This window comes from Octodon degus, unplaced genomic scaffold (genome assembly GCF_000260255.1).
Source record: "Octodon degus isolate 3935 unplaced genomic scaffold, OctDeg1.0 scaffold00049, whole genome shotgun sequence".
Lineage (NCBI taxonomy): Eukaryota > Metazoa > Chordata > Mammalia > Rodentia > Octodontidae > Octodon > Octodon degus.
The window spans coordinates 801,398-810,163 of NW_004524625.1; positions in this window are offsets into that span (position 1 = coordinate 801,398).

Consider the following 8,766-nt stretch of genomic DNA (forward strand, 5'->3'; position numbering starts at 1 on the left):
CCAGAAATAATAGCAAACACTTACTGAAGCTTTCTTTCAACCAGACACTGTGCTTCCTAGTGACAATTTTTCTTTCTTTCTTTCTTTCTTTCTTTCTTTCTTTCTTTCTTTCTTCTTTCTTTCTTTTTTTTTTTTTTTTTTTTCTGAAGCAGGGATTGAACTCAGGCCACTGTGCTTGCCAGGGAAGCGCTTATTCTACTGAGCCATCTCCCCACCCCCTCGTGATGATTTCATGCTGCCCTTACCTGTGGGAGGGAGATGGCCTCACCCACTTTCCAGACAGGGAAAATAAAGTCCGGAGAACTCCGAGCTTGCTGCAGTTGTAAGTGGAACTGGGTCCAGACCAGGCCTGCCACGATCCCTGCCCACGGAGCCCTCACCTCCCCCAGCAACATCTGCTGCTCCGGGCTCCAGCTGCTGTGTGTTTCAGGATAACAAATTATGCTGTAACAAGAGGTGAAATCAAATGCGGGCCGAATAGTTTTGCACGGCAATTTCATGCAAAATAATTCCGAAGCATTCGTCTTCCTCACTATGTGGGGTTAGAACACATGGAGACATAAGGACGAAGGAGCCAGAACCCAACCGGCTCTCACAAATAAATAAACAAGGCCCAGACGACATCACAGCCAGCATGCGGCTGGAGCATAAATCAGGCTCTTTATGGGGCTGGTGGCCTGTCAGGGGCCAGACCCCCTGCCAGGTCTCTGAAAGAGAACTCCAATGGACATCCTTGTGATCCAAGCCAGGACTGCTCACGGATATGCCCACCCAGTTTCTCTGCCAGCCCTCGACCCCACTGGCAGCCCCCAGGGTTTGGCAGGCCAGGCTCTCCACCATACCGACCCACTAGGTGTCTCACCAGTGTTCCTTCATTCACTCTATACTTCATGAGTAGTAGGCGCTCAGTAAAAATTTCCTGAATGAATAAATCACTCGCTTTTCCCTCCTTCCTTTTCCCCAACCTGCCTCCCATTAAAGAGTCTCTTCATTGCATTGTGTCTGTGGCACTGAGGTCACTCCTTCAGGCCTTACCAGCCCCTGCCCAGGGTGCCGGGTTGAGTCCCGTGGCACACCCAAGGTACTCAGATAAGTGGGGTTGAGGGGAAGAAGAACTTCTGTAGCAAATCTGGGTCTCTGCCTCCTGTCAGGAACCTTTTGGGAAGGACCTCCACCAACAGGAGGCAGGTCGAGTGACTGGGGTTGGTCACGCTGTAAATTGAGGCTGTTGATTATTGGGCTGAGAAGGCCTCAAGGGTCAGGTGGGGAATTGGCAGAGACAGTAGGAGATGTGTGGCTGTGGGCTTTAGCACAAAGGCCCAAGTCAGCGCCACTGTCCAGGGTTGGCCTAAGTAGGCTTTTGTGACAGGCCTTCCTGCAGCCCTGCAGGCTTACAACTCTTGGCCTTCACACACAGTTTCCTCTAGCTGTACTCTCTTTCTCCCTGAAACTTCTCCAACCTATAGCTTCTATTCAGCTTTCAAAACCCGCTCAGTGTTGCCTCTGCTGTGGATGGAGTCGTGATTTCAGCCCTGGGATATCAGCATCTGAATCTCTGGGTGCCAGCTTTCGGGCTCATACCCTCTCCTTTGAAATCTTCCCCTATGCCCTGGTCAGTCTGTCTGCCTCGTGGATCATGTGTCATGGCTACAGGTGACAGGACCTAGGAAGACATGAGATGCAAGGGAGTTTGGGACAGGGACGCTGGCCTGGGGCTGTGTGGCTGGTGGTGCTGGAACGGGGAGCTGAGATAACAAGAGTTGCATGGGACTGTGCTTGGCTGGGTGGGGGTGGATGCTTACAAAGGCCTGCAGTGGCAGCCAGACCCGCTTATACAAGGCCACAATCTGACAGAAGTAGAAACCCTGTCATTATTGGGGTATTAAAGCTGGGACTCCCCATGGTGGAGCCCCAGAAGGCTAAGCAAAAGGAAGAAGGCTTTCGAAGGGGTGGGGAATACAGAGGCTCCTCAGGCGGAACTCAGGCTCCCCTTTGGTCATGGAACTGGGCTCAGGGGTGTACAGGCCGGCCCAGCATTCATCTTCCACGACAGAGGAGCATGAGCTCAGAGCTGAAGCAGGAGGGCTGCAGAGGTCTGCAGGAGACCCCCTGTCGCTGCAGCTCTTCGCATCTGCAAAAGTTGACCCAGGGAGCAGTGGGGGTTGCTCCAGGTGTGTGCATGGTATTTCCTCAGGACAAGACAGGACAGGACACTGGAACTCGAGGCTTCCCAGGGGCAGTAGAGAGGCTGTGGCCACTCCAGGCATGATGCTACATCCAGCCAAGACCTCGCTTTTCAGTCTAGAGCTGCAGGAAACACCCCAGACCAAGTGCCCGCCCACTAGGAGACCTCACTGTGATGCAGGCTGAAGGCCAGGGTCTCATAGAGCTCGAGAAGACAGTATCATGCTGGACCCTGCAGGCCCAGGGCCACTCACCCACTCTGAGAGTCACATACTGGCCTACCCCGTGGGCCCTGTTGGCCAGCTCGAAGGCTGATACAGCTGTTTGGAATGGATTCTGTTGCTTGTGCCAACATTTGCTTACTGTCACTTGAGGCAATGACTTAACCTCTTTGAGTTCCAGTTTCCACATCAGTAAGCTGGGAATAATGGTTGCCATCCCTCCTGGGGCTCTTCAGAGATGTGCTTGAGCTGCTGTGTATGTCAGCAGTGGGCCTGACATAGTCAGTGCTTTCAAAGGGCGGCAATCACCCCAACAACCCAGACTGGGCCCTCTGGACAGGGGCAGGGGCCTGGAAAGATATGCCGGGAAATTGGGGCCCCTCGGAGGGGACAGGAATAGGAAGAGGACCCTCAGTCTGGAAAGGAGACTGTTCCAGCTGTCGGCACTGCCTGAGCATCCCAGCCCCCTTCCCTGGGTGGGCCTGAGGGTATCCACCTCTCGTAGCAGCCACTAGGCAGCATGGGGCAGGAGCAGATTCCAGCTGCACCACCTGCCTTGGACCTTAGTTTCTCCTCCAGCCAGATGGGACTAACATGAACTTGGGGGCAGCCCTGGTAGGCCTGCCTTTTCCTAGCTAAACCAGAGAATCCTACCACGGGGCCAGGGTGGGTCCTCATCATCCAGAGACTCTAGGGTCAGAGCCTCCATTTCCTTAGGCAGCTACGTGGGGAGCACAGCCAGTCCCCACTCCCCCGCCCACAGCACAGCCAGGTCGTATCCCGTGAGGGTGCGAGACAGGGCACTACTACCAGGCTCCTGCCTCCTCAGCCTCTGAGTGTGTTCCAGGGCTCTTCTTGCTCTTCTGGAGCCTTTAAGATACTGCTGCGGTCAGGGTTTTGCAAGAGAAACAGTTTAAATACATGGCACATAATTTATAGGATTATTTTGTAATAGTCACCCGAAGAGTCAAATACAAAAGAGGGCAGATCTGTCCACACACTGAACACCCAAAGAATCCAGCCAAGGACCTGGATCCCACGGCAATGTCCTGCATAATTCCTAGGTTCCCAGGTGCCTGGGTGTGGCGACACATGCCTGTAATCCCAGAGCTGGGAGGCTGAGACAGCAGGATCACTACGAGTCTGGACTGCACAGGGAGACCCTCCATCAAATAAATAAATGAAGAAATAAAATAATTTTTAAATGTTAAATAAAAAGGCCTACTGCCCATAGCAATGCCCCCCACAAGTCCAGCTGGAGGCTCAGAGCCCACGATAATGGCTCACACAGATCCTGCTTAATGTGTCTGCACTGGGAAGGCCCAAAGGTCGGTGGCAGAAGCTAGGAATTTTATGCCAGTGGGAGGAAGGCTCTGTGCTAGCGGGCTGAGAGACCAGCACTGGAGCTAGGAAGTGACACTCCAAGCAGGGGCCAGAGCTCCCTGAAAAGTGTCACAACTGTCCCCAGTGACAATAAGGTCCTGAGCCCCTCTGTCAATGACCACAGGTGAGGTCACATCAGGAGAACCAACAACACCATCTCTTCCTCTTCAGTTCTCCTTTCTTTCTGTTGCTGGAAGCAGCCCGCAGGCGGCCTCCCACACCCAGCACCATGTGACTCAGGTGAGCTGAGCGTTACAATTGGCCACCAGTTGGCAATCCACCACAGATACCTTTGTGAAAGTTAGAAAAAGGTGCCTTCCTTGTCTTAGCCAACACAGTCCCATGCCGTGATTTTACCCCACCTTCTACTCAAGCCCTCAGTCAGTGTCCTTGTGCAGGGAGCACCCTACACAACTGGGCAATGCCAGCCCCTCTGTTGTCCCCTCCCAGCCAGGTCCCACTGCATCATTGGAGGTCCCCCAGACTGGCTGGGCAATGCTCTTCCCTCTCCTTCCAGGACCTGATCAGAGGTGCTTGTACCTCAACCCAGTGCTGGGAAGAGGGAAGAAGATTTCCAAGTTTGTGGACCTTCCCAAATTTCCCAGATTAGCCCCTGCCTTTGGCCTCATGAGTCCAACCCCAATGGAACATCAGAGCTCCCTCTCCTCCTGATGATGGGGTTTGGCAGCCCTCGCCTCTAGGGCTCTTTTTCTTTGAAGACTTCTGTACTCCAGCCCATTGGAGATGGAATGGGCTCCTCTCACCAGCAACCGTGCTGATCTCGTCCTGTCGGTGCCACTGGAAAGCCATCACCACGGGCCAAGACCGACCTCGTTACCCTGGTGCTAGGACCAGTGTGCAGGTCCTATTTTCTCCTCTAGCCTCACTCCTTCCTTCTAACCTATGGGCCAGACAGAGTCTGTTAGCTCCCCAAAGTCCCAGGTGGCACCAAGGCCTCATGGTATTCAGCTCACAGAGAGTTCCTGCTCTAAAAATGGGTGATGAGCCAGATGCCAGCCGTATATACAGAGTCTCCATGGCCACTAGCTGGCTCAAACCTCATCCCAGCTCTGTGAGGAGAGAAACAGGGAAGAGCCTTTCACTTGCTCTGGCATCTAGCGATATACTCAGAGGTGCAGATGAACGAAGGGTGGGTACGGAGGGTAGGCAGGTAAGTGGATCAATGAACACTTGAGTGGTGCCTTAGGGTATTGGGGCTGCTATAACAAAATACCAGAGATTGGGTGTCTTAAAAATAACAGAAATGTATTGCTACCTGTTCTGAAGGCTGAGAATGCCAAGATCAAGATGCTAACAGGCTCTGTATCTGGTGAGGGCCCACCTCTTCATTCATAGAGAACCACTTTTTTCTGTTTTCCACATGGCAAGTGTGAGGGGTCTTTCTGGGGTCTCTCTTATAAGGCCACTAATCCCACTGTAAGAGCCCCACCCTCATGACGTAACCACTTCTGAAAGGCCCAACTTCCTAATACCATTACATGGGGGAATAGTTTTCCACCTTGAAATTAGAGGACATAGTCAAACTGCAGCAGACGGGTAAGATGGGAGGCTCGACGGATGGGTGGAGACAGGATCTGGATGCAGAGCAGGAAAAAAGTGAAATTTGATAGAAGCTGTACAGTCCAAAGGGTCTCCTAAAGGGAGCTCTAGTCTAAGCACCTGGGTAGAGGGGACTGAGGGAGCCAGTAAGCTCTGGAGGAAGGCATGCTGGGAGGCCGCAGCAGTACAGAAGGCTCCTGCTCCTCTGGTCAGGCGGGCACAACTCAGCTCGGCATTTGTTAGGACTCCCCAGGCCACCGCAGCCAAACACCAGCAGGGCTCTGCTCTGCTCCAGCCACCCGACCCAGCTCTGGAGACCTGGCGCGGGGGACTGGGCTGCAAGTGAGGAACAGAAGAGGGATGCACATCCAGGCAGCCCACCGGGAGGTGAGGGCCTGGAATCTTCCATCATGCAGGACTGGATTGCTCAGTCCTCCCAACTCCCATAGTGGGAATAAGTTAGACTTTGGGCAACAAGGGAGGGTAGTCTGAAAACCATCAACAAAGAATCCTCGCCTAAGGGAGATGGACTGGTGGGCTGCAGAGCCTTGCCCGAGCACGAGGAGGACAGGTGGAAATGACGGCAGCAGGGTCTCTCAGTGGGGTGCTCCTCCTGCTCTCCCTAATAGCTCCTCAGTCTGTGTATGGCCGAGTATCCGTGCATGTCTGTGTGTCTACATGTGTGTGTGTCTGTGTGTGTAACTGGACCCATCCCATGATTCTTAGGCTATTTCAACAAGTGCTTTAGTGCTTATAAAAGGCTGGGGTGGCGGGCCTGGCACACGGTAGATTCCTTGTATTGGGAGAAGAGGCGCAAGCTAGGAGCTAGGACTCCAGATTTTTCGCCCATGGTTTGGCTTCTGCCACCACAAGTAGGATGGACCCTGCCAGAGTTGCTCTGAGCCTGAGGTTGTATTTGGTCCTCAGAGGCAAAATTTGCCATAAGCCCTGGTCAGTCACCCTGTGCCACCCACAATGGCACACCCTTGGCCCTCAGGCTCCTCCACTGTCATCCAACAGTGTTCTACCACCCTGTCCTTAAACTCACCTGCATCTTCTCCCCTTCTCCCTCCACCCACTTCCTGGCCTATCTGAGGAAGAGACTGCCTGTGTCCCATCCCTAGACCCCATGGCAGATCTGCCCTCTCTCTGCCTCTCCCACTTTGTACCCCAAGTACAAAGTCTCTTCTGTGCCCCGGCAACCTGTTCAAGCAATTCTTCTTCCCCTTCCACTTGCTTCTGCTCCTGCCAATCACGGTCCCAGCCCCCATAATGCTGGAATCCCATGAAGAAGTCTTCCTAATTATTTTACTTCTGCCAGGATGCGTGCTCTGGGCAGGTTCCTTCTGCTTTTGGAACTGTTTCTTGAGACTCATGGGCCCTTTGCAGCAGAGTACTCCACAACCGAGAGTGTGTGAAGAGCCCGAAGGCTGTCTCTACCTTGCCTCTGCCGCCTGCTCCCTGTGTGGCTTTGGGAGGGTCTCAGCCTTGGTTTCCTCAGTTTCCCTCTCTGAGTAGTGGGCTGGCTTTATAATCCTAGGGCTCCCATGGATTCTGCCCCTTGCCCAGGAATCTCAACCCCTTTCCGGTCTCAGGCTGCCACCCAAGAGCAGGACTGAGTGAGGGGTGGGAATGGCGAGGAAGAGTCAGAGAAGGCCACACCCCTAACCTGCAGACTCAGCACCCCCACTAGACGTGTAGCAGGTATCCAGGACCCCACAAATGCCTGTCAGCACAGACTGCCTTTCCACTGGCTGGACTGGCTCAGCTCTAGAAGAAGGACCCAGCTCCAAGGCAGGAAGGGCTCTTGGTGGATCCATCAAGATTCATACAGTGAAGGTGGAGCCCAGGGGGCCCTGGAGGAATTCCATGGCTTCACTGTCCCTTGTCATTGAGCACAACTCCCCCTCTCCACAGCCTGGTCATTGGGTCACCCCCCTTCTTGGTGCAGAAGGGGAAACAGAGGCCCAGCTTTGTGCAGGCCACACCTCCTTCTCCCCAGGATCTCAGCTGCTGTGGTAGTGATGGTCACAGAACCCAGCCTCCCCCTGCAGCCATGCACACTCGATGCCTGAGACAGGGCTGGGGGCTGGTGTGTGTCCAAGGCCCCCATGCTGAGAGGGTCCTCCCACTCCCAGAACACAGGTAAGGAGCTGGGGAACAAAAGGGGAGGGGCATTTGCTGGGGTCCCACAGAGGGCTGAGCAGTCCAGCCCCAGCTTTCTGTCCGAGTCGCCCCCTCCACACAACCCCTTTCTTCATCTGAGGTCCTGGGAGAGGAGGACCCACAGGGGCAGGCCCAGACCTCCCATGGGACAACAAGCGGGGTGCATGGGAACCTCCCCCACCCAGGTCTCCCTTGGAGAAGGGGCCACAGGCTGCAGCGGATCAGTGATGCGGAGGCCATTCATTTCCTCTGGCCCGGAGGGAGAGAGGCCTCCATTGTTGGCTGCCCTTATCTCAGGAAGTTCCGCCTGCCCCATCCGTCCATCCGTCCATCCGGGAGAGGCAGCTAGGCCCCAGGCCCCCTGCTCACCTTTATTTGCCTCTTGGAAGTTGGAGGGCTTGAAGCTCCGGATGATGCCAGCCCCTTCCCATGGGAAGCCTGTACACCCCTCCGGGGGTGGGGGGAAGTGTGAGTCATGGGGCTTGGGTCTTAGCTGGGCTTCCGAGGGCCAGTCCTGGGGGCTGGAGCAGGGAGTAGTGGGAGGCAGAAGATGGAGCCAGGTTGTCCTGAGGCCCACACCAGGCTGGGCAGGGCAGCCACACAGGTGCCAGGGGTGCCGTATTCCTGGGTTTAGCGCCTCCCTTCCAGGCATGTGCTGGTTCCACTCCAGGAAGCCCTCTCTGACCTCTCCAGCCCTAGCAGACTCCTATCAGAGTCTGTGCTGACTACAGTGGGCTGCCTTTACAGCAAGTCCCCACATCTGAGCACTCACTCATGCCCACGTTCTCTAGCCTAATGAGAGGACCCACTAGGGCTGGCTGTGGCCACACCCCACAGGCACTCAAGCCCCTGGCACATACCTATCTCTCCACCAGTCCATTTGCCCTGGCCACTGCTCTTTTGGCTAGTGGTCCCCTACCCTGTGATGCCCTTTGTGCACATCCTCCTGGAGAGCCTGCCATTCTGTAAGGACCTGCAGGTGCCAGCCCTTCCTATGGCCCCTCTGTGCCCATCCTCAGGTGTTAGGGAATGTGGCAGAAGGCACTCTCCTCACTCAAAAAAACTGTTCGAAAAGGCTTAGGAAATATTTGGGAAAGGTTAAAAGAAATGTTTGAAGTCACCCATTCGCCCACCCTAACTGTAACAGATGACATGGATATGCTAACATCTCAGAAGTCTAGAAAAGTCTAGAATTTCATTTTCAGGCCAACACTGTTGAAAACTTCCAATCAGGGATTTTCATCACTTCCCA